Below are 8,435 nucleotides of genomic sequence, written 5' to 3'. Positions count from 1 at the left end.
ATACAACGTCCAAATTCGCGCGATCACTTACACAAGGTCGAACCATCCCTTTACAGCTATAGTCTCCGGAGCAAAACAGAGTGGGAAGACAATGTTTGTATTGTCTCTGCTAGGAAATAGTGAAAATTTAATTTCGCCACCACCTCAAAGAATCGTCTATTGCTATTCAGACACTCAAGATAAATTTCAACGATACCCTCAAATCGAGTTCGTAGAGGGCTTAAACATCCGCGAATTTTATCCTAAAGTAAACAATTTACTCGTTTTAGATGATCTCGTTAGCCCGACAAAAGATAGTGTTGTAGTATCGGAAATATTTATAAAGGGATATTTCCACATTTATAAAGGGATACACCACAGAAATCTGAGTGTTATTTTATTAACACAAAACTTGTTCTCTCAAGGTACACAGTTCTGCGCTATTAGTTTAAATTCGCACTATCTTGTTGTTTTTAAAAGCCCCCGCGACTCGAGACAAATCTCACATCTAGCAAGTCAAGTATTCCCTGGTATGTCACGTGTTCTCGTTGACAGATATAAAATGCCGCACGCGATCCGCATTCATATCTGCTGTTTGATTTTTGTCAGGATTCTGACGATAGACTGAGACTGCACACACACACGTGCTACCAAACGAAGGATCTACTGTCGTTTATGTACCCAAATGGCTGGACAACTAAAACGCAACGCTATCTTTATAAAGTATCTGTCAGAAGCTCGACCTAAACAGGCCACTGCTATTTTGAAAGCCTGAAACCCCAACCAAATCAATTCACTCTGTGAGATCTTCAAAAACGTAATCAGAGGCAACATTCCTTTGACAGACAGTGAAAACCAAGTTACAGTGCAAAAAACGCCTGCTTAGAACACTAGCCGATAAAAAAGTCGCCTTTAAAACAAGAAGAAAATTAATCCAGCAGCAAGGGTGCTTTGTGCCCTCTGTTAGCAAGCATTATCGCACCGCTCATCACAAGTTTGATCAGAAGATGAGAGAATCTTTCCGCAAATTCCTGGTTGTAACTGCACAACCAGAACAAAAACAGCTAGTATCTTTAAACGACAAATGTCGGCTATCTTAAAAAGACAGGACTTGCTGCCCGAGTCTAAAATTAAAATGTATCTTCAGATTCTGCATTGTTAATTAGGTTTGAAAACCAACGCGGCAAAACAGTCGACTTCTACAGCAACAAGCGACCGCGAGGTCACTGTACCAATTTCCGCGTCGTTACTCAGCATTCCCTCTGAAGCGCGAAAAAAGCCCGAGGGTGGAGTGGAAATGCAGCGCAAGCTAATCAAATGGAGTTATATGGCATTGATTTCTCCTCAACGTTTGAGGAACAAACACAAATGGATATCGTTATGATGAGTATTTTTTTTTTCAATAAAACCAACACATTTAAAAAAATAAATAATTATATTTTGGAAGTAAATGTTGAATTACAACTAATGTGGCAATTACATCATTTGCCCACAAATCTTTACAATAATATTGTTTACAATCTTTTGCATAGAAACGCCTCTACATCTATGAGGTAGGAAAAAATACAGTGTAGTCCGCATGTTATAGATTCTGGATGTTAAATTAACACTTTGTTATAAGTCCATTTTTTGCTCTTCTTGCTAAGGAACTCTGCAATGTCCGGTGGTGGTCTTGTGAAGCTGTCGAAATATTGACTTTCGTTTTTTCCCAGCAAATACACACCCAGTGGATGCCTCGCATGTGTGGAAAGTCGGTATTTACAACGAGTAGGGCCGGTTTTCTCTGTATTCTTGACGGTAATTTGTCTCGTGCACAGACGCCGATCAGAAGTTTTCCCGATTCACTGTCAGCTTCTAACACTTTCAAAATCTGTTCACTGTTCATAGTCTATGAGAACTGCATAGTCTTTAGTCACAGAAAGAATGTTTTTTTCGAATTCGGCATACAAGATCACTGTTATTTATTTATTTATTTATTAAATCTGTTTATTGCTCTGCCAAAGAACCACCCCTTGGACAGCAAAAAGCCAGGGGGGTGATATTTACACACAGAGGTTAAGACAGGGACATGTGCCTGGCGGTTACATGGGGCCCATGTATGCTTAACCCCCAAAGGTACAGAACTTAGTGTTTATTATTTTACATAATTGAAAGGATTAAAGGATATTATTTTCTCAAAATTGCTATAAATTACATAAGCATGGGGGAAATATACAAAATATAAAGAAATGAGGCAGTCCTTCACCGGTTGTTACACATGGTTCTTCAATTCTTCAATCTTGAACGTAATATTGCAGCCAGGCGTCTTTGGAGTAGTAAATTCTAAGGAAGAGAGGACCAGTGATGGCTTCACTTTATTTTCCTTTTCGCCTATCTTTAACGGGATATATTGTGGTGGCATTTTCCTTCTGGTGGCGTCTCATAAGTGTATGTTTGCATACGTGTCCTTTAGCTTTTGACGTCTGTATGAATGCTGCTCGCAGAATCTATCCAGGTCGATGGCTAAATTGTTCATCAGATCTACCGTGTTTCCTGGGAACATGCGGCTCAATCCTTTTAGGTTGTTCAAACTGATTGTGAGTGTGAGCCTTGGGTCCATTTGATTCCTTCCGGCAATGTGTGGAGTTTTTATTAAATCCGTAATGTCAGGGGCTTCGAGCCGTCTTGTGATTAGTCTGGCAAGTGTTAGAAGGTTTGCTGCCACAATCTGTTGTTTCCATGCGGTGACTTCCAGATTTATGTAGAACTGAGCCCTAGAAATGGTGTATTGGTTGCCAATCCGCCAGTTGAGCCATTTCAGGAGCCAGTATTCCAGGCTGAGGAACTTGTTGAAATGTGTTGTGGGAGCAGAGGACCAAATGGTTGCAGCATAGAGAGGTATAGGATAGACACATCGGACAACATATTTCTTTACCAGGTCAGTGTCATGAATTCCCGTTAGTTCCTGGCGGATCGCCCACATAGCGGAGTACATTTTGGTTTTTGTGTTCAAGAGGTGAGCCTGGAATGTCAGCCCATCATCCCACACTAATCCGAGATCTTTGTGCGTTTTAACTTTCTGAATGGGTGATCCATTGATGGTAAGATTAATGTCATTGCGTTACTTCTTCCAGGTGAAGGACATTTGAGCTGTCTTTGTTTGGTTAATCTGTCGTCCGATGGAAGCCAAATATTGTTGAAGGTTATGTATGGTTTTACTTGCCTGCAAGGTAGTGCTACGAATCTGAGTTTGGTCAGAGGATGTAATATAAAGTTTCAGGTCATCAGCGTATGATTGGAAGTCTGTTTGGGATGCCAGGAAGGGCTCCAGCGCTGCGGCAAATAGGGTTGGTGATAGGACTCCCTTTGTGGGACACCCCTATTAGTAACGCAAGTTGTCAGAAATCTGCGATGTGATATGATGAGATGTCTATGTTCCAGGATTGATTTAATGATACTGAGAGTCCTTCCAGTGATATTAAAGTACTGCTGGAGAATGGTGATTACAGCTGTTATATCTATTTTGTCATAGGCCGCTTTTATGTCAAAGAAAATAACATCAAGCTGTGTCCTGTTGTTGAGGGCTTTCTGGATTCTAGTAAGGGTGTCTAGGAGGTTGCTGTTAGTAGATCTCCCCTTAATCACAGTGTGGAGGTACGGAGGCCTGTGATTGAAACAGTGGTCTGCAATGGTGGGCTGGATTGCTTTTTCAAATATCTTTAGGAACCCACAGCCGATGGCAATAGGCCTGAAATCTTGAGACCGCTTGGGGTCCCTGCATTTAGGGACTGGCCGCACAAAGTATGTGTTCCAGATATTTGGAATCTCACCACTTTCTAAGATTTTATTAAAAATATGGACTAGTGGGTCTATAATATATGTACTGCAGATTTTGATTAGAAACAGAGGAAACCGGTCGGGACCCACAACAGCTTTCAGTGGAAGTTTTTTGATGATCTCCATCAGATGGTTTCGGGTTATGGTTATGAGTGATATTGGAGGTTTGAAGGGAGGGCCAAAAAGTGTAACAGGGGGTGGAGCATGTGACTGGTCGGTCTGTTGAAAAGTAAGCTCAGTCCATTCTTTAAATATTTCTTCCTTCATATTGATTTGCTTATGGCTCTGTTTCTGAAGTCTTTTAGATCTTTTCAGCTTATCCAGGGCAAACTGGTTGCAGACAAGTCGTTTTTGTCTTAAGAAGAGAGCCCTTTGCCTTTTTATAGGCGCTGAAGTTTTCGGCATCAGCTGATTTTCTCCATCGTCTGTAAGCCTTCTGTTTCTGGAGAAAAGTCTGCTTGATTGTTTGATTAAACCATACAGAGGTTCTGGAGGTGATGCGTATTCCTTTTGCAGCTGCCTCTTTGGCTATTCCATAAAGCTCTTCGGCTAGGTGGCTTAGGGCTACATCACGAGGGACAGTGAATAGGTGTGTCCAGTTGAATTCTCTGAGACGTCTGAGGATGGTTTCAGGAATTTAGTAGAAAAGGTTAGTTCTCTCTCAGGTTGGTTTTCTTTTCTGGGCAAGTGATAATTGTGATTTTTTTGTAAGGCGATTTCACATGTGATAGGATTGTGGTCAGAGTAGAATTTAAAAGAAGAGGTGATCATAGATATGCTGTCAAGATTATGGAATACGAGGTCGAGTGTGCTATTACCTCTGGTTGGGCTGGTAATACTTTGTACGTGGCCCAGGGCAACAAATATGGCGTCCAGTTCTTTCTTGGCTTCTTCATGGCGTGGTGTAGGCATGTTGAAGTCACCGGTCACTATGGTTTTGATGTTTGTTTTTAAGTTTGTAGCTATCCAGTTGTGTAGCTCCACTCTTGAATCTTCAGTATGATCTGGGGGAAAATATATTACACAGACTTGAATCTGGGTATCATTGAACGATAACACTGTGGAAAGAGATTCAAAGTTAGATGTTTGGCTGGTTTTAGTTTTAGTGGGTTGAAAATGTTCTCTGAACACCAGTGCGACTCCACCTCCTCTTCTGGCGTCTCTGGAATTCTCTAAAGATCTATACTTTGTTGGCTGCGTGAGGGTATCTAGGTGATTGCTCTTGGGTAACCATGTTTCTGTGATACATATAATTTCATATTCTTCCATGAGGAGCAGGGATTGAAGTGTGTTTAGTTTGTTGGTGAGACTTCTGACGTTTTGGATGAAGCAACTGAGCTGAAGGCATTTCGGATCTGTTGGTTGCTATGTCGAATGGTTGATTTCGTTGGTGGTGAAATTTTCTCTCTGAACCCTGTCAATGAATGGTTTAACCAGGGTTCCTGGTGGCCAGATTTTGGGATCTAGAATTATGCTTTGTTTATCCGGAGGGCAGAAAATTACAAATGAGGTATAACTTGGGCGTCTTGTTTTGACGGGTTTCACTTCTAACTGTGCTGCGAACTCGGTGTCCAACATCATCTTGATGTTTTCGCCCGTTGTAGCTGGGCTCAATATTGAGACGAAAATTTTCCCGCGAGTTGGGACAGCAGTGATATTATAAATGGAAGACAAGCGTTGTGAGTGTTGGTCTCTTTGAAGTATTGATGATCTGGTGTCTGGTAAATAGTCATTTGCGTGAGGAACTTTGATGCCTGGGTCAATTGATTTAACCATATCTGCTGACTGTGGGTTTAACCGCCTGACAAGAGGAGAGGGAGGTTTAACTACTGACCGTGAGGTTAACCTGTCGTGCTTTTCTGGGTGCATCTTTACCACCTTAGCATATGTCTGTTTGGTGGGAGGGCTTGAAGGGTCACCCCGGTTTTTATTCTGGGGGTTATCTGCAGGCTGGCTCTGGAAGCTTCGTGATTTTGTACTTTGACTGCTGGTAGTTGCTAGGTTGTTCTCTTGTGCCAGTTCACTGGATGTCTCCACCGGGAAATACTGCTGCCTTGGGAGTGTGGTTGACAATGAGGTGTGATTCACTGGGGTGTGTGTTTGGAGAATTGATTCTCTGGTAGTCAGTGGTTGGATATCCTCAGAAAAATGGCAAGAGGGGCCTGGCATTTCTATCCTAATGGCGTCAGGTGAGTTGCTGCATCCTACTGGTTGAAAAGGGCCCCACTTGGGGATATTCGAATTGAGATCCTGGTTCAGTTCTGTTATATCAAAATCAACTTGAGACGTGGTTTTGTTATGTCGACACCTGAAGCGTTCAACAGATTTAGGAGAGTTCCGAAGGCACTGAGATTCCAAAATTAAGTGGATTTCGATGTTTACTAGCTGTGATTTTAGGTGGTAGATTTCTGTTAATATCTGTTGGTTCTGCTCGCGAAGCGAGTGCATCTCTTCTATTAGTATATCATGATTAGATTGGATGCGGTGGATGGTATTACTGTCTGAAGCACGATCCAAATTGTTCTGTCGAGTTAACTGTACGTTATATGTGTCTAAAACTTCAGTGATAAGGCTGCGAAAAACGTGGACTGTGTTGGCCTCTGAGATGTTTGCTTGAGGTGTTAAATTTTCTTCTTGGGTGAGATGTTCAAGGCTTGATGTGGTTGATTCTGGTTCTCCTATTAGTTCCCCATCAGTTGGAGTTGTCGATTCAGTAACATCCATGTTAGGCAAAGTCTTCTGTTGTGTTTCTTCAGGAGTTATCTGTGTTTCGTTGGAGTTATGCAAATAATCTTCTTTCGTTGTATTCTCTGTAGGAAGATCTGTGTTGTGAATAGTAGAGGTACGGTTTCTACATGCTTCACAGATCCATGCGCGTCTTCTTTGCTTATTTAATTTCTTTTGTGAGGGGGTTAGACAGGAGCTACAAATGTTCAGGTTGCATCGACAGCAAGTTAAATCAGCTTCCTTGTTTAATTGACAGATGGCACACGTGGTTGGGTGCTGAGTGTGTTGTTCGTCCTGCATTTTCTTATTTTATTATCCTGTTGAATTTTGAGCACTTAGAATCCTATTGCATTATGCAGCAGATACTGTTCAGCGAAAGGAATGTATTTGTTTGCGCCTTGTCTTGCCGAAGGCAGTCGGGATTGGCAGCGGACTGCTATTGTTGGGATAAGCTTCCTGAGGGGTTACGACCTTGTGTTGACCTTGATTATCTCCGTAGGCTTGGTGATTTGTTACTGTAGTATGTTCATAAAGAGGGCAAAGACAAAGCAGTGGGCGAGTGGCTAATATAAAATAATAATAAAAGTTTACCTGTTGGAAGGTCTTCTGTGGAAAATTAGTAGCTGACGAGCGAGTCTTTCCTGATCAGTACAGTCTTTATCTGGCATTCCTATGTGATCTATAACTACTTGAAATTATGAATTAATGGGAGCACTCAAATAATCGACCGCACCGTGGACGGCCTGGGTATTAGATTATGTTTTCGGGATAGTTTCTGCGAATTTCATTTCAAGGCAAACACCGCCTCGACGTGTTGAGCTTATGTGTTCAGATACTGCATTTTGATCTGGTGTTAAATCGAAGGCATAAATCACGTTGCCTTCTGTATAATCCAAGTGGGGTATGTCGTTTCCACAGTCTGAATTCCACTTGTTTAGGGATGTAAAAAGCAACTGGTAGGATCTAGTATAATGTCCGTCCTTATAATCGGGTGTGAGTGGTATGGAAGGATACTGGACCCCGTCAGCCATCAGAAATAAATAGCACAGGTTGTAGCAGGTAAAATTAAATGGGTTGGCTTTGAAGGAGCCGTTGAAACTGTCGCTGGACACAATACCGACGATTAGACGGGCGGGGTCTGGCCTAGATATATATTGTCTCTGTGTAGAATCGGACATGCCTTTGTGAACTGAGAAGGATTATTATTATCATTATTATTATCATCTGTTTATTAACGTTAAGTAAGTAACGTTAACTCTGTTAATGTGGTAAACAAGTGGGTATTTTTCATGAATACTCATGTGGGCTAACTGTATGTTGGGACTGATTTTAACTTTATGCACAAAAAGACAAGCTTCTCATATGTGCACCTTCGCCATATTGTCAAGAGATAACAGACAGAACTCGGGCGAGCTGCGAACCATTCTCAGATGGAGTTATATGTTGTTAATAATATATTTGGCCTGCTGGCACAAATCTAGTCTGACACGCCCCAGAAGTTCCACCTTTTTGGTTTTTGAAAAGTACTTCATATGCTGATTCATGCTTCTGTCGGGTTGATAAAACATTTGCGGCACATCGCAAACATTGTCTTTACTGAGTTGGAAGATTTTAGCTCCTCGGTCAAAGTTCAAAAGCGTTTCTAAATAAGCTCTATAGGTGTAGGTGTCACTGCTGGGATTGATTAGTTTATCTTGAACGAAAAGATCGACATGATTAAACATGGAGTGGAAAAAGTTGCAGACAACACCCACATTCGACTACAGTTCTTTACCATCGCTTTGGGTTAACTGTATTTTGAGTCGCAAATAAGTTTTTCCCATGTCCAGATATTCTTCCGATGTTCCCGGAACTGAAAACTCTATAGGTTCCAGTGTGTCCAGAGATGCTAAAGGCAAGAAAGTCACATAGGA

This window comes from Mastigoproctus giganteus, chromosome 11, assembly GCF_048544385.1.
Source record: "Mastigoproctus giganteus isolate SK-2022 chromosome 11, ASM4854438v1, whole genome shotgun sequence".
Taxonomy (NCBI): Eukaryota; Metazoa; Arthropoda; class Arachnida; order Uropygi; family Thelyphonidae; genus Mastigoproctus; species Mastigoproctus giganteus.
The sequence above is the reverse complement of the archived record's forward strand: the minus strand, read 5'-3'. Positions refer to the sequence as shown.